Here is a 20,977-nt window from a genome sequence, read left to right as displayed (position 1 = left end):
GAAAACCTCTGCACTAGAGCATCACTTGTGCATGTATCCCCTTTGTTTCTATTGGCTTGCTCACCTCCGCCAGCTCCTGTATTAATGCGTGGGAAATATATTGGGCCAGGCTTGCTTGATAAAATGGAAACAATGAGAGAGGACTGGGTTTAAACGGAGCGCCTATGGATGGGGCGAGGAGAAAGATGCTGGTGCCAGTGGCATGACTTGTCAAGATCCCTGCAAAAGCTTTTTGCGGGATGTAGTCTTTGATACGCTGCTTTTGCCTGGGCTCGCTAAGTGCATTTAGGTGCAGATCTTTCCGCCTGCCATGCCATGACCGGGGACAACTGATCTCTTGCAATTACTGTGAATGTCAGTGTTTAGTTATCTTCAGTTTTGACTTGTGACACTTTTACAATCTGGCATTTCATTTCATTTCATTTCAAATGCTGTAGTTGAAATGTATGCTAGAGTGAAGCTTGGCTACATTTGCTTTTTGCCTTCTTAGGTCTCCCTGGCAAATAGGTTTGTGAAAATTATGATTCCCCCCCCCCACCTTTCCTGCGCTTCCTAAAACCCCATACCTCTTGTGTTGCACTGACCTCTGGCTGCTGGGAAAGAATGGATTCTCTCTGGTTTGCTCCAACAGAATCAGACCAGAAAGCAATGGGGAAAGCCACTTTAAAAATGGTAAACTGAAATACATCGGAGGGAGATGCAGAAATAGGTTTAGGTGGTTATGATGTTTTATTTATTCTTGGTGCCATCGTTGGAGTTTTGAGTAGATGTAATTATTTATGACTGCTCTGAAGATGAAGGAGAACAAAAGTGAAATATACAAATTTCCGTGGTCTTAAAATAAAAATAGGGAGTCAGAAACCTGTTAACACTCTTCCTTCAAACAAATGAGCTTCATAACCAAAGATGGTTCGTGAACTGGTAGCCTTATGTCAGATACTTTTTTCTTGCTTCATAAAGCACGAACAGGACCATTGTGTACAAGGGAAGAAAGTCCTTCTTATTGCAGCACATAGTTAAACTGTGGAACTTTCTCCCCCAGGAGGCAGTGCGACCACCAGCTTGGATGGCTTTAAAAGAGGGTTAGATAAATTCACAGAGACTAAGGCCATCTATCAATGACTAGTAGCCAGGATGGCTCTGCTCTGCCTTTCCTGGAGGCAGACATTCTTCTGAATACCAGCTGCAGGAAATCACAGAAGAAGAGAATGCTCTTGTGCTCAAATCCTGCTTGTGGGCTTCCCATGGGGGCATCTGGTCAGCCACCATCAGAAGAGATGGGCCATTGGCCTGATCCAGCAACCTCTTCTTTTATGTTCTTATGTGGGGAATAGGGGCAGTAATAAAAGGGCCCATTGATGGGTTCAGGGCCTGCTCAGATGCTAGACTCGAGGTGATCACGGCCATCTTCCGGGAAAACATCTGAGGAAACATTCCTGAGCAACCAGCTACCTTAGTTTGTCCCGCAGCTCTCCTCAGTCAACCCCCCTGAAGACCTGTTAAGGTTTTATAATTAATCAGTCAGAGATCATGTGAGGATTATGTGGAACTGGGTGTTGTTAATAGTATAACCACCCCAAGATCTACAGATGAAGGGTGGTACACAAATAATACTAATTCTAATAATAGCCCCTGGTGATGATAGCAATAATATAAAACGTTTGCATAGCCCTTTAGCAGGTTCCAAGTCTTTCAAGCTACACTAATACAGTGGTACCTCGCAAGACAAATGCCTCGCACAATGAAAAACTCGCAAGACGAAAGCGTTTTGCAATGTTTTTGGTGCCTCGCAAGACAAAGTTTTCTATGGCCGCGCTTCGCAAGACGAAGTTTTTCGGTGGTTTTTTTTTTGTCGCAGCAAACTGTGCTTCGCAAGATGAAATTACCGCAAGACGAAGCGACTCGCGGAACGAATTACTTTCGTCTTGCGAGGCACCACTGTACAGGTAATCCTTAACTGCAGAGTATTCATGCAGAGGATTGGCCAGAGAGTGGCTTACCTAAGGCCACCTGGAGACAATGTATATGAAGCACTATGACATAATGCTTATGCAAATACTGAGTGGTGGTGTCTCTGAGCAGCAAGACAAGATGTTGTCATGGAGGTGTGCCCAAAAGTAACAACAGGCTGCTCTGCTATCCAGGTTCCTTGTAGTTTTATTTCATTCAGCACATATCTGTACTGATTTCAGAGGATTAGTCAAAGAGGGTTGTGTTGTTGTTCTCATTTTACTTTTGGTTGGGGGGCCTGTTAGTGTTTTGGGTACCAAAATTGCATGGATACCCATGCAGCTGTTATCCTGTGATAACAGCATGCAATCTTTTTCGTTTCCATCTCCTCCTCCTCAAAGATCTTTGGCAGCAATCATAAGCATACAAGCACCCCCTGTCTTACTCGTGTTCTACTCATGCGCAACTATGTATATGCGCGGCACCAGGAAATAAATAAATAATTCAAGTCAAAGCTGGAAATGGCCAGAGAGGGTGCCAGAGAGTCCTCCTGGCTTGTGAGTAGACCCTCCCGGAGCTTGAAGAGAAGAAAACCGGCCATCAGATCCCTGTGCAATTCCACATGTATAGGTGCAGCTGCCTTGTGCTTTGTTAGATCATTGGTCCATCTATTCCAGAAAGCCTGGAGTATCACTGAGGAATTCTTTTCGCACCCGTGCTATCAAAGATTTAAGTGTGGACCTTTGCTGTGTGGACTGCTCTCATGCTTATCAAGAAGCCTCTGCAGTTCAGCCTCTCAAAGATTACAAATTTAAGAAGAGCCAATCTGGGTCAAACTACAGATCTATGTAGTCTAGTCCAGAGCTTCCTGTTTTTATTGTTATTATTATTTATTAAATTTGTATACCACCCTATACTTGCAGGTCTCGGAGTAGTTACAACATAAAATCACAATATAAAAACACAAAATACATAATAAACACAAAACAACCCAATACCCCCCCCCAATAAATGCCCGCAAGGAGTTAGCAAACAGGACATGAGAGATGTAGCCCTCCCCTACTGTTGTTATCTAGCAACTGGTATTAAGAGCTGCATTTTCCCAATCCTGGAGGTAGCAAACAGGAATCATAGCTAGTTGCCAGTACTAGCCTTATCCTCATGAATTTGCCCACTTTTCTTTAAAAGCTATTTAAATTGGTGAGTATCCACAACACCTTGCAATAAGGGTCTTTGCTTTCTATCTGAGAACCTTTTGGCAGGACAGAGCCAATGATTTTGATGCCTTCGGCAGCTTCAGGCAGAGACTAGACAGTCATGTATCAGACGCTGTCTGTCTTGGGATTTCCTGCATTGAGCAGGGGATCAAGGCCCAATCTGACTTCATAATTCTGTGCCTTGGACCAAAACTCAGTGCAAATGCACCCTGATGTGGGACACAGACACCTGGGAACTCCTGTGCCACAGGTTCCCTTGCAATGAAATGTGAAACTGTACAAGACTATGCCAGTGTTGTCTTGGCAGCTCTAGCTATCCATGTGCAACCACAAAGGAATCTGCTGGTGGGCTTTCAAATCCATTTTGGATTTACCACAGTTTAGTGTTACATCTGAACTATTGTTGTTGTTTAGTCATTTAGTTGTGTCCGACTCTTCGTGACCCTATGGACCATAGCACGCCAGGCACTCCTGTCTTGCACTGCCTCCCACAGTTTGGTCAAACTCAGGTTGGTAGCTTCGAGAACACTGCCCAGCCATCTCGTCCTCTGTTGTCCCCTTCTCCTAGTGCCCTCAATCTTTCCCAACATCAGGGTCTTTTCCAGGGAGTCTTCTCTTCTCATGAGGTGGCCAAAGTATTGGAGCCTCAGCTTCACGATCTGTCCTTCCAGTGAGCACTCAGGGCTGATTTCCTTCAGAATGGATAGGTTTGATCTTCTTGCAGTCTATGGGACTCTCAAGAGTCTCCTCCAACACCATAATTCAAAAGCATCAATTCTGAAACATCTAAACTATAAAACATCTGAACTATAAAATTAAAATTAAAAAATTCCTTCCAGTAGCACCTTAGAGACCAACTAAGTTTGTCATTGGTATGAGCTTTCATGTGCATGCACACTTCCTCAGATACACTGAAACAGAAGTCACCAGACCATTATACAGTGGTACCTCGGGTTACAGATGATTCAGGTTACAGACGCTTCAGGTTACAGACTCCGCTAACCCAGAAATAGTATGTTGGGTTAAGAACTTTGCTTCAGGGTGAGAACAGAAATCGTGCACCAGCGTGAAGCCCCATTAGCTAAAGTGGTACCTCAGGTTAAGAACAGTTCCAGGTTAAGAACGGACCTCTGGAACGAATTAAGTTCTTAACTCGAGGTACCACTGTATATAGTGAGAGGGTGGGGAGGGGTATACTATAAATCTGAACTATAAACTGTGGCTAATCTGGACTGTGTTGAAGCAAGCCACCTTCATAATGCATGGTTTGAAGTGGCCATGTTTCAAACAAACCATTGGTTAATATCAACCACAGTTTACCAAATTCACCAATATTAAAAACTATGGCTGATAAGTGGAAGATCACATTTCAGTAGGGGGTTGTGTCAGAGGGCTTCCCAGTAGTCTGATCTACCCCTCATTCTGACCCAGCCCTTGGTGGTCTCCAAGGAGTTTCAGCTCTCGCGTGATCCCCATGTCTGTGGACACTGCTCCGTTGCCTGTGAAGAACTCTCAGCAAAAGAGAGCATGTTCTGCTGTGTGAGTTCACTGCTATGCTCGGCAGTTTCATGACTTGAAAATGTTGAGCCTGTTGTAACTTGTGTAACACTGAGAGAGGGGGAAAATATCCCCAAAACACGTTGGTGTAGGCACTCCACCCACAGAGGCTTGACTGACGTCAATGAAAACTCTTGAGTGTGTGTAATGTGGCAGGATCAGGCCCTTGGCTGAGGGGTGTGTGTATATTGTTGTTTTTCATGGCACATTAATGAGCACACCTGTCTGGAAATACCTGCAGTTCAGAGGCATGTTAGGTAATGGCAGCACCCAGGCTGTTCTTGTGGTTTTTTGGGAAGCAGGTGGGATTACCTTGTGAAATGGGAGATGTAAGGAATGTTCTTTGACGCTGTGCACGTTCTGTCCTGCACCTTCCAAGGCGTCGTACTTTTATGCTACGGAGGATAACCCCACCCACTGTGACTGGACAAATCAAACAGTCAATCCAGGAGACAGCCCTGTAAAGAACACTGGGCACAGTTTCACCCTTGCTCCTGGGTGTAGGATCAGGATACGAGTCAATGGACTGCGTGCTATTTTTCCATTAAGAAATATTGAGAATGTAAGGAGTGCTTGCTGGATGCCCATCTAATCCAGCATCCTGTTCTCACAATGGCAAACCAGATGCCTGGTAGAAGCCCACAGGCAGCACCCAAGCACAAGAGCCCTCTCTTCTCTTGTCACTTCCAGCAACTGGTATTTAGAAGCATTACTGCCTCCAGCTGTGGAGGCCAAACACAGCCATCGTGGCTAACAGCCATTGATAGCCTTGTCCTTCATGAAGTTGTCTAGCTGTCTTTTAAAGCCATCCAGGTTGGTAGTCATCACTGCATCCTGTAGACAGGAGTTCCATAGTTTAACTATGTGCTATGTGAAGAAGTCCTTTCTTTTATCTGTCCTGCGGTTTCCAACATTCAGCTTCATTGGAAGTCCACAAATTCAGGATGTACGCAAGAGAGCAGGGAAAATGGAGAGTGCCCTTGTGTAACTTGCAGGCCGCCTTTTGATTTGCATCAGGGTCTTGGCACTCAAGCAGTGGCCAGAGAGGTGACATCTTTGATGGTGTTTCCTGCTTGGCAGGGGGTTGGACTGGATGGCCCTTGTGGTCTCTTCCAACTCTATAATTCTATGATTCTATGATCTTGAAAGGGCAGGTCTTGAAATGGTATGATTTGAGGCACATAGCTGTGTAAACTGCAATTCCTTGTTCAAACTATAAATGTAGTTCTGAGTTGAGTAAGGAAGTGGGATGTTAAGATCAGCTTCATCCCTGTGGTCAAGACCTTCACTGTCAAGACCTGTCTGGGTCACACAAAGGCATGGCTCTTTCAGGAGTCCTTCCCTACCTCCCAACTCTTCAAAGCCTCATTCACCCCCACCTTTCCCAGTCTCCGTATCAACAATTTGTTAGAACAATATTAAAATATTATTATCTTTCTGGTACAAAAAGAAAAATTGGAATCTGAATGTTCCTCTCCTGGAATCCTGGCAGAGCCCGGAGAGAAACGCACATTATTTTTTTGTGCCCAGCTATAAGTCTCCAAGAGACTTCTAGAAACGGTTAGCGAAATTATGATAAAATCTGTCCATCTGGATTATTTAAAAGGTTCTCTTCATTTCCTCCTTTCGCTCTACTTTGGCAGTCGGAGCATAGCTTTAAAGCATTCACCTTTTTGGTATTTATCTCCCAAACTGCAATTAGCATTTGCAGCTGATAACTCGAAATGATCAAGTGAGCATCCCACTCTCTCCTATCAGGATGTGCCTTTTTGCTTGAAGATTTATAGCTGAGGAACGTTTCGTGCAAATGCTGTCTCTCAGAGACCTCCTCTGCCGCTGCCTTGAAACTCTTCTCGCCTCTCAAGGCTGTTGTGGTGGATGAAAGAGTCTTGATTCTCAAAAGTCTTTTGTTGTTCTCAGTCTGAGCCTTACGAAATGGAGACCAAGACTTTTGAGTTCACAGTTTCTCTACTAATGCTTTGGAGTGCGTGCCCCTGGTGTGTGGCTTTAACCTTAACTAAGAGCCCAGACATGCGGGGGCCGGGCTTAACGAAGCCCTGCCCCTGGAAGGTGTGATCCAGTTTGCAACATGGAGACCTCCTCATTCCCATGCCAGTAGAGAGGCTGGCAAGATGGGGCAGTTTTCTTGGTCATGGCTTATGGGTGCAAATGTACACTTAATCGTAGTTAATGGAAGCCATGCTTTGTGAAACCCAGAAACCATGGATTCGTGTTCTGATTTGTGGCCAGTGTTTGGCTTTAGTCTATGTGAACATAGCTATGAAAACAAAGCATAGCTGAATCATATACCTACATAGGGTCGGTGCATAAAGGCTTATCAGTAGTGTAGTGGTCAGAACTGCCTTGCATTTACCACCACCCTTCCTGTCCTGTACCTATTCAGGCAGGGCCGGCTCTAGGTAGACCCCCGGTGGCACAGGGCACCACGGCGCTGGCCCGCCAGGAGGGCGCCGCGAGCTGCGCCCGCCCGGTCCACCGGTTCGACAACTGCGTTGTGCCTGCCCGCCTGCCACGGTGCCGTGCAGCAGCGCCTGTGGCAGCCGCGCTGCACCCGCCCACCGCGCTGGGAAACGGGGCGGGGGGGCGTCGGAGGGATCCGTCGCTCCACGGCACCAGGGGCGCTTAAGATGACCCTGTATTCAGGTCTTCTTCCTAAAGGCAGGTAAGACACTGTGACTGAAAATGCACAGGACATGGGGATTTTATAGTACTGAGCATTCAAGCGAGGCAGACCTCTGTTTTGAACAGGCGGCTTCCCGCTGATCAGTCTTCCCACTGGGCTGGAAGATGCTTAGATGTTCTTCTGAACAGGGATTTCCCGAAGGTGGCCCAATTCTTGATTTTCCATCTCCAGGAATATCTAGGGAGCTCCAGGCAACTGCAAACCACAAGGTCCAGTCGGAGGTCTGCATTCTAGCCAGGCAAAATCATCTCATCTCAGCAGAGCAGGACTCCCTTGTCCCACTCTAGTACAGCCTTCTGCAACCTGGTGCCCTCCAGTCCTGTTCTAAGGTGAGACTGATGAGAGCTGTTGTCCAAAACCACAGGACAGTTCAGGGAAGGCTGGCGCAGCTTAGGTTAGCCCAGTATAAATTCAATTTATGCTGCGGTATGGAAGGGAACAAACAGCTGCTTGAGTTGTTTCTGCTCTGTGTTGCCACTGGACTGGGAACTTCTGTAACCTTTCCTATATTTAGTATGTATTTATGGGGTCTGTTACCTGGTGTTTATTGTCCAAAAATAAGTTTTATGTTTATTTATTTAAAACATTTTTTACCATGCTCTTAGGCTGAAAAGACTCCTAGAGCAGCTTGCAAAGATCAGTAGCAAAGCAGCAAGTTGTTCCTGTACATTGTTGTGTGCAACAATTGCCTTTTGCTGCTCTGCAAATCAGTAAGCTCATTTTCTATTTGAAAAAAACCACAAACTGTATTATTTTCCCTGAGTTTTTGAAGGCAGCCACCTGTGCATGCAGACATGCACACACACTCCTATCAGATTTGGCTCTCCAGGTTTACTTAGGAAAAAGTGTGAGTGTTTGTGTTAGAAGCTTCATGAAAGCCAGTACTTGGAAAATCTGAATGAAAAGTACATTTTCTTTTTACATTCAGAAATGTCTGTCTGAATCATTTTAGGACTTGACTGCAAGTCATGCTGTTTAGTGGGGCTTAGCAGTGGAGCAGCCAGTGGGAATTCCAGCTCTTCTCTGTCCTCATCCTGGACATTGATCCTGCCAACTATTTTTATTTTAGTCATTTCGGGATATAGCTTTAATCAGCTCACCCACACCGTGTAAGCACCAGAGCTGCACAGCAAACAAGGAGTGAAGATTGCTTGGGAACTCATCACTTTTGCACCCAAATTTTATGCCTGTGTTGCTGTTGTTTTATGGCTGAAAGTTCTTGCACTTGGGACTAGTTTATATAATCAAGGAGGATGAAGTGAATTTCTTCAAAGGCCACCTGCGAAGGGTTGACTTCAGGTTCCATCATATTTCCGACTGGTCTCCCTGAGGATAGGGTCTGGGTCTTTACTGTGGAGCTGTGTGGAATGTCCTTCATGGGCTCTGCCCTTGGACGTGTCCCTCCCTAGGTTCCAGATGCCTGTCTATTAAAACTTCTCTTTTGCAGTTTTTGTGGGGGTGCTAATTCTTACACTTGGTTTGCTCCTTCTTGATGCTGTTCCTTTAGATAGTTTTTTTTGCTTGTTATTTTGAATGTGTTTCATTGAAAGCTGCCTTGAAATCCTTCTCTTCTTTAAATATTCAGTGGTATGTACTGTAAATCCAAAAAAATAAGTACCTAAGTGTCATGGCACTGCCCAGCAACACCTTGAGGGGAGAGAGGGAGGAGGAGGAGGCTAGGCAGGAACAGCTGGGAGAAGAAGGACAGGAAATGGCAGAAGGAGAAGGGGAGGGTGTGGCAGGAAGCAGCCACGGAGTGAAGGGGCTCGCTTATGCTGAGCCAGAGCCCCAACACCGCTCCACCAGCTCGGGAACAGAGGGGAAGGCTACGCAGGTCCCATCAGCTAGGACAGTGCTGGGCAACCTTTTGAGCTTGGTGTGTCAAAATTCGCCAAAAAACCGAGCATAACTCAGGTGGTGTGTCACTTTGAGAGAAAAAATCATAATTTCACAATAAGGTAAAGGTAAAGGGACCCCTGACCATTAGGTCCAGTCGTGACCGACTCTGGGGTTGCGCGCTCATCTCGCATTATTGGCCGAGGGAGCCGGCGTATAGCTTCCAGGTCATGTGGCCAGCATGACAAAGCCACTTCTGGCAAACCAGAGCAGCACATGGAAACACCGTTTACCTTCCCGCTGTAGCGATTCCTATTTATCTACTTGCATTTTGACGTGCTTTCGAACTGCTAGGTTGGCAGGAGCTGGGATCAAGCAACGGGAGCTCACCCCGTCACAGGGATTCGAACCACCGACCTTCTGATCAGCAAGCCCTAGGCTCAGTGGTTTAACCACAGCGCCACCTGGGTCCCTTCACAATATTATATGTATAATGTGTAATTGTAATATATAACTGTATTTAATAAACCAAAAACTAATTATTTAAGCAAAGCAAACCAAAAACCCCTTATTTATCACAAAGTGCCCAGAGTGGTTGAGCTTTTTTGGGGGAACTGCTAACCAAAGTTTTGGAGGTTTTTTGGGGGGTGCAAAAGTTGCTTTGTTTCTTTGGGGGGATGCTTTGGGGGGGAGGGGAAGAGAACAGAAATAAATGACGAATAATACATTCGCTGGAACTAACATGCAGCACCGACATAGTCTGCGAAAGCGCCAAAAAAACCCAGCACAGAACGGGTTAAAAACCAATCTCTGGCTACCAGCAACAGCGGAGACAAGCTCTAGTGGAGACAAGCTGTAGGAGGAGCAGGAGAACAAATGGGGGGGGGGGCAGAGAGAGAACAACAGCACGAATGGGCCGATGGGGTGCATGCCAGCAGTGAGGGCTCTGCGTGTCACATCTGACATGCGTGTCATAGGTTCGCCATCACTGAGCTAGGAAGAGGTAGGAATTGAAACGTAGAATGCAGAGGCGGAGATTAGGGCTCCCTAAGCTTTTATGTTGGAGAAGAAGCTGCCAAAAGTTACTTCCTGGATCTGAGTCCGACAGTACGGATGGCTGAATGATGTCTACTGCTGTTGTACATATGTAAATAAAGACTGAAATATGTGTGGCTCAGAGTAAGTAGCACCATTTCTTGCAGAGAGCACCCCACCACTCTTACACTAAGCTTATCCTTGATTTTACCACTTGAACCTGCAAGTGGCTGTTGCTTGTTTGAATTCTTCCCTTGAAGGCCAGGGTAGGGGCACTCCATGCACATAGAAAAGTAGCATACTAAGGGAGACACGCAGGCTGAACTTTCTTCCTGATACAGTACTGTTCTACCTGCACAGAGTTCCCTTTTCAAGAAAGAGTCATTCAAACATACACAGCTTTAGGGGCATAGCCCAGGATTAGCTTCGCTGCTTGAGTTTGGTGATAGTGTAAACTGGCCCTCAGAGCCATTTGGGGGCCCCTTCTAAAGTTCATGTCTGCTTGGCTGTCACAACAAAGTGCTAAGTGTTAAGCAAATCTGCATGGACACAACTGGGGTCTGCAAAGAATCTGCTGTATTAGGCAGGAGGGGACTTGGAAGGCTGGCTGCATTGTCATCTTGCTACCGGTAGTAGTAATCAAGCCACATAAAGTTCGACATCAAAGAGAGCAAAGCACACTTTGTGGCAGGCAAATACATCAAAGCATCGGCACAGGACAAAGAATTGTGGAGGGATGCAGCTGAGTTTCACCAGCTGGGTCCCTGAGGGTGAGAACAGAAACCTTAAAAAAAGAAAAGTTGGGAAATGGGCCCCTTTTTGGTGCAGCTTTTTCTCAGCTTATGACAAAAGGGAAAGACGCATTTAAAGAAAGGGATTCTGAAGCTATTCTCGAGGCTTTGTGTGAAAGGCAACAACAAACCTGAACAGAAAGCGAGAGAAATTGAGTCATTTTTTGTACCCTTTGTAAAATCTCTAAACTACATCCTACTGCCTTGGCTCTGTAGCTTTCAGAGTCTGGCTGTCATTATTTCCCTGTCCTATGTTGTCCAGGGCTTAAGTTTTAGCTGGGGCTTCACTCTGGAGCTGAAACATCTATAGAATCATTCATATCCAAAGCAATAAGAGAGCAATACCCTCTTGTTGAGTATTCATAACCTGCCCACATCTTATAGGGTCAGTGACTTCCAGGCCAGGTAGGTTTCTGCTCCAGCATCCTTTCTTTAAGAAGTGAAGCTCTGTTGGGATTTTGCTTACATTTCCCAGCATTCTCTCAAGTGCTGGCCCAAATGTTTCCTTTCCACTTGTCCTTTCCACCTGTAGCATGTTTGGACAGGAACTCCCGGTTCAAGAGGCAAGAGAGCGGAGACCTTGAATCCGGCACAGTTGTTGCTGTGGCGTGAAGGGCAAGGATCGCATGCATGGAAGGGGCCCATCCTTAGAAGAATGACATCTACCAGGAATACATTCTCTAATGAAACATGGGGCCTTCTCTGTGTTGGCCCCCAGATTGTGGAATTCCCTCCCCACAGAGGTGTGCGTGGCTACAGTGCTACAGGTTTTTAAAAATTCAGTACTTTTTTCTAATGGATTTGGCCCAATAAAGGAGAGCCCTGATCCTGATGCTATATTTTTATAGTGGCTTTGGTTTTTTATATTGGCTTTGATGTGCTTCTGGGGGCCCATGGTTTAAATCCTTGATTATAATGTCACCAGTGCCATTCTTAGCTTTGTTGCTGTTGCTATTGGATGTTGTATTGTGAGCTGCCTTGGGTGTGGCATGCTGCAAAAGGTGGCATATAGGGGAATAATGGCAGTTTGATGCACTGGTTAGGAGTGCCAGATGAGGACCTGGGAGACCAGGGTTTGAATCCCACTCAGCTGTGAAGCTCACTAGGTGACTTTGGGCCAGTCCCTCGCACTCAGCCTCACCTACTTCACAGGGTTGTTCTGAGAATAAGATGAAGTGAGGAGAGCCATGTATGCCACCTTGAGCTCCTTGGAGGAAAGGTGGGATATCAATTATGTAGTAGTAAATGACTAAACAGCAACAGCAAATATGATTGTGAGAGCCAGCTCTGCTGAAGAGTCCCTAGGTTAGCTGGGGCTGGGAGGCAGCCAGGAGCCCCAGAGAAATAGTCCAGCACCAACAAGTTGATCACATGGAGGGAATCCAGTAGATATTGGCAGCTGTCGCTTGGGATGTCATCTGGGGCCACCTGATTTCCACATGGATTATGGGAGATCGTCTTAGCATCCTGGCTTGAAGTTCTCTCCTCCAGCCAGTGGTATGAAGAGCAGGGAAAATTTGTCTGACTTTCAGGGTGAAACAATTCAGACTTGACAGATTCCAAATGCCCTTTGCCAGATGCAGCCCCAGTTGTCTGCCCTTGGTGCAGCTGGCGAGGAGGCTATCCCAGAATAAGTCTACACATTAGACTTTGTTTGTTGGCCCAATTGCGGGTTGGAGAATTTTTTTTAAAAAAATGCTAAAAAATCTCTCTGGAGATCTCAGATGGCTGCTGAATGTCCATGTGGCAGTTTTGTAAAAAAATAAAAAATGCATGCACACAAAACCCTGAGGCCTCCCCCCCCCTAAAGCTGCTGTTTGCATGCTTTCTTAGTTACCGTTCCATCCAATATTATGCGAGAGTCAGCCCAAATATGCCTGGCTCCTACGCTACCAAAGCCCACACTGGCTGCCTTTTTTTGCAGAATGGAAACTGAGGCATCTGTGTTTCTTTTCCTTTTTTTGCTGACTCAGTCTTCCTAATGCATGGTGTGGGTGTGGAAAGAGAGAGAGAGAGAAATACAGATTTCCTGTTCTGGTAGTTAAATTAACAGACAAGTGTCTGAACTTTAAAGAACCAGCCTCTGCAACTTGCGAATGAGACCTGCCAGCAGCTTAAGATCAACCCTGCTCCCATTTATGTATCGTTGTGTCCCAGGAAGGTAGCAAAACCACTACCAGAACCCAGCTAATGGGGGCTGCACCCAGCTTGGCATTCCACAAAGTTGCACATGCCTCCTCAGTTCTGTACCTGTCAGCAAACTCTCTGCTCATGCACCTGAGCCATGGGCAAGTCTTCCCTCTCAGATGAGGGACTGACAGTAAATGGGAGCTTTCTTCTCAGTGCAAATAACAGTGTTGGTTGGAGGAGTGGCTTTCATCAAGATTGCAACAAGGGATTGCACTCCCCACTCCTAGCACTGGTTGCAATCCAGTATCATGCGCACACATGCCAGCAGCTGCCATTTCCATTTTTTTAAAAAAAAGTATGAAGGCACATTTAACACCAGGTCTTCTTTGGACCATGGCTAAGAGGGTGTGGGCTGGCCAAAATGTCAAAAGTGAGATTAGAGCCAGGAGTTTCTGAATCCCAGCCCAGCCTCTTAGCCAGGCATAGGCAACCTCGGCCCTCCAGATGTTTTGGGACTGCAATTCACACCATCCCTGACCACTAGTCCTGTTAGCTAGGGATCATGGGAGTTGTAGTCCCCAAAACATATGGAGGGCCGAGGTTGCCTATGCCTGCTCTTAGCCATGGTGCTGCAGTGGTTTTGGGGATTTATGCAACAGTGACTTTCTGTAGCCGCCTTGTACTTGAAACCCAGGTGGAGGAACACATTCCATGGGCGGGGCTATTGTGCTACCCATCTACTAAGCAAAGCTCAAGAGCACGGAGCTGCCTGGCCTTGTGGGCGGGTGCTGATTGCATGTTTATGCCTTCCAGAGTCTCATGTGCAGTTGCATGTGGTGGTGGTTGCATCAGCACACTCCGTGGTGGACAGTGGAGTTGTGTGAAGTGTCTTTTGTGCAGACACTGATGTGCTAATTTCCACCGTGGGGTGATACCTTGAAACTGTTGCCAGGCATGATTCATGGGGAAAGGGAGCATCCGACAGGGGCAGGACCTACTGCCAGGCTCCGGGCCCACCTAAGAATTCTGGTTTGCCAAGCATGTGGCTCGCTGCCCTTTGAAGCAGAGCAGTTGTTGTTCCACAAGGTACCCATATGCTCACTGGGGCAGGGTAGGGGGAGCTTTTCTTCCATATCCAGCCCCACTTGATATTCACCAAGGGCAATATTTACGTTTCCTTCCTAGTTCCTTCCATTCCCAGATTTTTGAAAAGATTGAAACTGGAGCTGAGTTGAAACAATTTGTCTAGCTTTGTGACTGTTTTCATGAGTGTTGAAATTTTCATCTCTTCTTCCTCCTCTTACAGTTCTTGCAAACATACCGAGAAACATACAAGGATTATTTCTGTGCTCGCTGCCACTTTGGCTACTTGGCTTCTCTGTGACTTTTTTCTTGGTTGCCATCACTGTCCTTTTGCTCCTTCTCCCATTTCCCCTCACTGCTGTTCCATCAGGTCACTGAAAGTCACATCATTTTGGTGGATGCCATATTACGTTTGATGTGATGACCTCATGGACGCTTGCAAACAAAGCATGTCACCAAGGCCAGTGAAGGCAAAGGAGGCTGAGAGTAGAAAGGGCAGCCAAGAAGAAAAGGGATGCTGATAGGAAGCAATAGGGTGCTCAGAGTCACCAAAAGAGCACAAGTGTCCAGCAAGTTTTCTTTTTCAATAATTCAGTGCCTCAATTATACTAATTTCTTAAGGATTTGAAATGAGTGGATGGTAGTCGCTGCTTCATTTGCAAGAACAACGTCGCCCCTTTTGAAAATCTACTTTGTGTCATGCTAGCTAAAAAGGTACTTTGGGATTTGGGTCAAGCCTTTCCTTTTTAAGATACACTGATGAGGAAAACAAAAGTTTTAGCAAAATTGTTTACTCCATCTCCCTGGCAAGAATCTGGCGACTCTATTTACTTAAATCTTGGAAAGACAAGCTCTTGGAAAGGATAGCACTGGATTCTTCAAATCCCCTTTCCAAAGTCCCTTCTGTTTAGCATGCAAATTGAATTCACTTGATTAGTAAAAAATTTAAAGCTTCCCTTCTCAACCAAATTCCGTTTTAGCAAGCAGCAGCAGTGCCGCTTGGCTGCCCGGGGTAGCACCCCCTGGGGGTGGGGCATTGCTCTGCAGCGTGCGCATGTCGTGACGCGTGCGCCGTGACGGGCTGCGCATGTCTGCACATGTGCAGTCCGTCCGGGTGGCCGGTGCGCTCTGAAGCAGAGCACGCTATGGAGCGGTTTGCCGGCGCAACCGCCCGGCAACCCACTCCATAGCGCACTTTTTTCCTTCCTGCTTGGGCAGAGGAGGTGAGGGCCGGGCCAGGCCGGGGTGCTGCCCCTGCGCGAGTGGAGCTAGTATGGAGCTAGGGGCGGCCCACCCCCTACTCCCCTTCCTTGCTACGTGCCTGGCAAGCAGTCCAAGACTTAAGGCATTTTTGTGGGAGGAACCTGCTCTTCTTCTTTTTTGAGACATCAACTCAAAGCAGAACAATTTTGTTTTAATTTTAAGATTGATGTAAGCAATCCTTTTTCTTAGGGTGGTGCTTTGCCAAGTGTTGCCGCTGTGTGTTCTCCATTCATTACAGCATGGCTTGGGAGTTGCTTCCTGGAAGGCTTTCTTGAAATGAATGGAAGTTTTGCTGCCTCATTCCTTGGCCTGCAGCAGCTAAAACTAGCTATAAATGCTCCTGAATGCCACTAGAAGCCTATGGCAACAGGGCCATCTGCCCTGTGGCTAAAAGATGGCAATTAAAATGTTCAGAGATCGCCAAATCATTTGATAATGAACAGAACTGGAAGTTGCTGGGTCAATCTTCTACATATATTTAAAATATTTATTTTAGGCATGGCAACCCTTTTACCACAGCCCAGCACACAGAAGTGAAGCAGGCAACATTTCTGGGCATGGACACAAATGATGGGGAAAGTTTTCACCTAGTTAATTTATGCGCTTGCCCACTCCCTGAGCATGTGCAAAAACAAAGGAAAAAACCCTAAACATTTTTCAACCCTATGTATATGTCATAGCTTTGGGCTGAGGGATGCAGGTAATGTGGCCTATTTAATCAGCTTTCTCCAAGCTGATTGGGGAAGGCCAAAGAGCCAATATGGTATTTAATGCTAGAATGCATGAAAAAAAATGTGTGGGTGATGACATGTGATTTCAGGAGTCAGAGGGAAGCGCCTTGGGTCAGGATAGGTTTCCAGTGCCCATGGGTGCAGTTAAAGTGCAATGCACCTTCTATTTTTGTCTTGGCTAGTAGAAGCAGAGTGAATTATGCAGAAGAAGGGAACTACAATAATGTATATTGGCAAAAGAATGCAGCTTGGTGCTGAATTTGAATCTTCCCCTCTGCCTGCAGCAGCCTGAAGTCTGTACATCCATACAGACCTTTCCCAAATATTAAGATCAGTGAGGGTTGGTGAGGGGGGGGGGTGTTTTAGTAGTTCCACCTCCCTCAGTTAGCTTGTGGAGAGTGGGGTAGGGCCTTCTCTGAGGCAGCCCCTAAGTTGTGAAATTCCCTCCCCACAGAGGTGCACCTGGCACCTTCTCTGTACAGCTTTCAGTGAATGCTAAAGTCACACCTCTTTACCCTGACCTTTGAAAGCCGAGAAATTGTGTTTTTAGCTCTCACACGTTTTATAAACTCATAGGATTTTAGAGTTGGAAAAGACCCCGAGGGTCATCTAGTCCACCTCCTGCAATGCAGGAATCTCAGCTAGAGCATCCATGACAGATGGCCACCCAACTTCTGCTAAGAAATCTCCAAGGAAGGAGAGTCCACAACCTCTCGAGGTAGATCAGGGGTTCCCAAACTAAGGCCCGGGGGCCGGATGCGGCCCAATCACCTTCTAAATCCGGCCCGCGGATGGTCCAGAAATCAGCATGTTTTTACATGAGTAGAATGTGTCCTTTTATTTAAAATGCATCTCTGGGTTATTTGTGGGGCATAGGAATTCTTTCATATTTCCCCCCCAAAATATAGTCCTGCCCCCCACAAGGTCTGAGGGACGGTGGACCGGCTCCCTGCTGAAAAATTTTGCTGACCCCTGAGGTAGATTGTTCCACTGTCAAACAGCTCTTACTGTCAGAAAGTTCTTCCTGATGTTTAGTCAGAATCTCCTTTCTTGTAATTTGAAGCCATGGGTTTGAGTCCTACCCTTCAGAGCAGGAGAAAACAAGCTTGCTTCATCTACCAAGTGACAGCTCTTCGGGTATTTGAAGATGGCAATCATATTCCCTCTCTATCGTCTCTTCTGCAGCATAAACATATGCAGCTCCTCTGACTATATGTTTTCCCTGTTTTTTATTTAATAATAATAAATACTCTGTAATTTCATGTATAAGAAAATAAGACTAGAACCTGCTGCATCAGAGCAGTGGCCCATCTAATCCAGCATCCTGTTTTCACAGTGGCCACCCAGATGTGTGTGGGAAACAGCAAGCAGGATTTGAACACAAGAGCCCTCTTTCTTCCTGTGGTTTCCAACAATTGATATTCAGAAGCATTACTGCCTCCACTGTGGAGGCAGAGTGCAGCCATCATGGCTAGTAGCCATTGATAGCCCTCTCCTCCATGAATTTCTCTAATCCTCTTCTAAAGCCATTTAGCTTGGTTGTCTATTTTTCTTTAGTTCTTCTGAATTGTTGCTCCTGAGGAACATGGTGCATTCATTTTGCTTCCTGGTGCCTATTGAGGTCCTTTCCTCTCTGTAATCTATTGTGTTTGCTTTTTGGTGCTGCCCTCCATGTTCCTCTTCAACTGCACATTCCCCCCCCCCCCGGCAATAGTTCTATACTGCCCTTCAAAATGCAAAATTCCCAGGGCAGTTTGGCCTTGAAATCCAAAGCCCGCAGGCTGGAAGGGTGTTTTAGATTGTTTTCAAGGGTCTACTCCTAAACTCAGTGTTTTGTTTTTGGGTGGGTGGGTGCAGCCTGTTCTGGATGGGGCCACATTCCCTCTAAAGGATTGGTCTCATAGTTTGGGGTCTCTCCTGGATCCACTGTTGTCATTTGAGAAACAAGGTGGCTTCAGTGGCTCAGGGATCCTTCCACTAGATTAGAATGGTGACCCAACTATGAACCTGTCTGGACAGAGAGAACCCCCCAGGTGCAGGAATCCGGGCTGTGTTCAGGTCAATATCTTGGCTTGAGGCTGGCCAGTCATATGACAGCAATCCTGGCACAGCTGTACTAACTTACTGTACATTTCTGAGCCCAGTTCCAAATGCTGATCCTGTACCCCAATATCTTTCAGAGTGCTCCTCCTGATAGGAACCTACCCAGACACTTTGATCTTTACCCAAGAACCTCAGGCTTTCATCTCCCCACATATGGTATACTCTCCCCAGTGAGATCTGCCTGGCATCATTATTAACATCCTTCTTGTGTCAGGTAAAAAATTCCTTCTCCCAGGCATTTAAAGGATTTGTGCTGTTTGTTAGTATGGGGTTTTTTATTGTTGCTAAAGCTTTTGCTTCTGTTTTTTTCTTGTGTCTGTTTATACAAGAATTTGTGGGAAATTCCCTGAATAAAAGCAAATTGAAATGTCAGTTCGAAACCTCCTCCTGGCATCTTGTGGAGCTGCCTGGCCATCTTGTGGTGCATCTTCCATTAGCTGTTGCTGTGGACATCTTGGTTTGGACCTTGCTCCCTCCAGAACTTTGTTTCTCATGAATGAAGACTTAAACAAACAAAATCTCCAAGTGAAACGAAATAAAAGTTATGAAGCTTAGTACACTATATCTTTGCCTAGAATTTTGCCATCTAAAATTAGTTGTTGTTTTTCAAAAGAGAACTCTTATTTTTTAAATGATTCAGAACAGATGTTTTATAAATGTAATTGTTTCATTTAACATTTCCCCAGTGTCAGGCATCTGATGATTGTGGTGATATAAATTAGAGGTTCTGTGCTAGATGTCTTTCTTAAAAAGCATCATAAATTCTCCTGAAGAGGAAGGAGCATGAGCGCGGTAAATTTGATCTGGACTTTTTCTGAACCCAAAGAATCGAGGCAGTGAGTTCTTTGCACCCAGGCTTTGAGAGAGCTGCGTAGCAGTCCAGCCCCACAATCGCTTCTGGTCTCTTGTAAGACATGTCCTCATTTGCCCTCCATGCCTAGATATTTGCAGAACAGAGAAAGGATTATGTTCCTACCAGGATACTTGATACAGGGCAGGCAAGTTCATTCTCTCTTTATGGCTGTTTGCCAGCGCAGTATTGTCCTTCTGAGTTTGGCTACTACTGGTGTATTTGCTGGAGGAGGCGGTGTTTATATGGAAATGTTGCTGCTAGCCGAATGAAATCCTGCGTCGCAGAAGCTGCAGCCATGCAAAGGCATCTAAATAACATGTCAAGAGCTTTCCATTTTCTTATTTGTTTGCTTTTTTCTGTCTCATATGCCTTTAGAATACCATCATTATTACCTATTCTGACTGATGTTGTATTTGTGCGGGAGGTGATGCTTTTGAAGATGTCATGTCACCTGAAGCTATCTTTTTTAAAAAAGAAAACCCTGCACTAAGTCTTCAATAGAAACAAACTCATCTTGTATTACCGTATATAAATAACACGTTGATAAATTAGCCCAGCAATTGATAGTTCTGCACACTATCCTGCTTCACTTTTAAAGATGCTGGATTCTAAAGGCCATTGGATCCCTGCTAAACCTCACAGGTGTCTGGGACAGAAACAGGAGCATTCCTTCCTTCCAACAGTATCAAATTTGCTTGCTGTTTGGAGCAAGCTACAGAGAGGTGGTTCCGTCCACCTGGGGTTAACAATTGGTCAGAAAAACACCTGTTTGCTCTTAGGTCTTTAATTGACGAGGGAAGTTTTTCATAGCATGATTGCCTTGAAATGTTTGCATGTAACAAGGAGAACTATACTGTAGTGTTTGGCTGGAAAACCGAGAAGCCTCTCTTTGTTACTTTATCTCCATTAGAATGCCCTTCTGCAGGTCGATACAAAAGAATAATTGGACACAAATCTGACCTCAGAAATTGCAGTATCCAAACACCCAGTAGAGGAACTTTTCTGTCTCCCAGGGCATTGGACCACTGACCAAGTTGTCATACTGGAACATACAAATTTCAAAGGAAGACTGCAGTGTCGAACCCACTGGGCATAGGAGCCGATTCCTGGGGGCTGAGGTCCCATTTGATTTCCCAAATAAAATGTTTGAGGGGGCCTCCCCCGCAAGTTGATGGGCTTTGCCATTCAAATGGGGTATATGCACCACATACATCATGTAATTGATTATGTGGGGCGGAGTTTACCTGGGCCTCCACAATAATTTATTCAACTTGGCACTCCTGCTGCTGGAATACAATTCATCAAGAGGTATAGTGCTATCCCTTGAAGACTAAATCAAGACAAAAGTACGTTTTTTTTAAAATTACACAACATTTGTTACGGTAATTGCCTCCCTCCCCTGTGCCTAGATGTCTGTGTTTTGTGTGTGAAAGACAACTATTTAATCCAGGGGTCTGCAACCTGCGGCTCCGGAGCCGCATGTGGCTCTTTTACACCTTTGCTGCAGCTCCAGAGCGGATACGAGGGGAGGAGGCGTCCGAGCCATGCGCCGCCTGAGCCATGCGGCGGCGCCCGCCACACCCGCCAGACACTCGTGCGGTGCCCAGTGCCGCCGGAGCACAAAGCTGTGGCGGCACGCTGTGCGCCTGTGCCCTGCATGGCGCCCGCCGGAGTCCACAACTCCGCTGTGCGCGTGCGCTGTGCAAAAAGGACGCAAGGTGACG

General features: G+C 46.1%; 1 protein-coding gene across 3 annotated transcripts in view; it reads left to right on the top strand.

The window, feature by feature from the left end:
• The window catches only part of RORA (RAR related orphan receptor A), a 92,625-nt gene that overhangs the window by 3,870 nt on the left and 67,778 nt on the right, over positions 1–20,977 (top strand). The window lies entirely within an intron of this gene.

The sequence above is a fragment of the Zootoca vivipara genome, chromosome 14 (assembly GCF_963506605.1).
Source record: "Zootoca vivipara chromosome 14, rZooViv1.1, whole genome shotgun sequence".
NCBI lineage: Eukaryota > Metazoa > Chordata > Lepidosauria > Squamata > Lacertidae > Zootoca > Zootoca vivipara.
The sequence above is the reverse complement of the archived record's forward strand: the minus strand, read 5'-3'. Positions and strand labels throughout refer to the sequence as shown.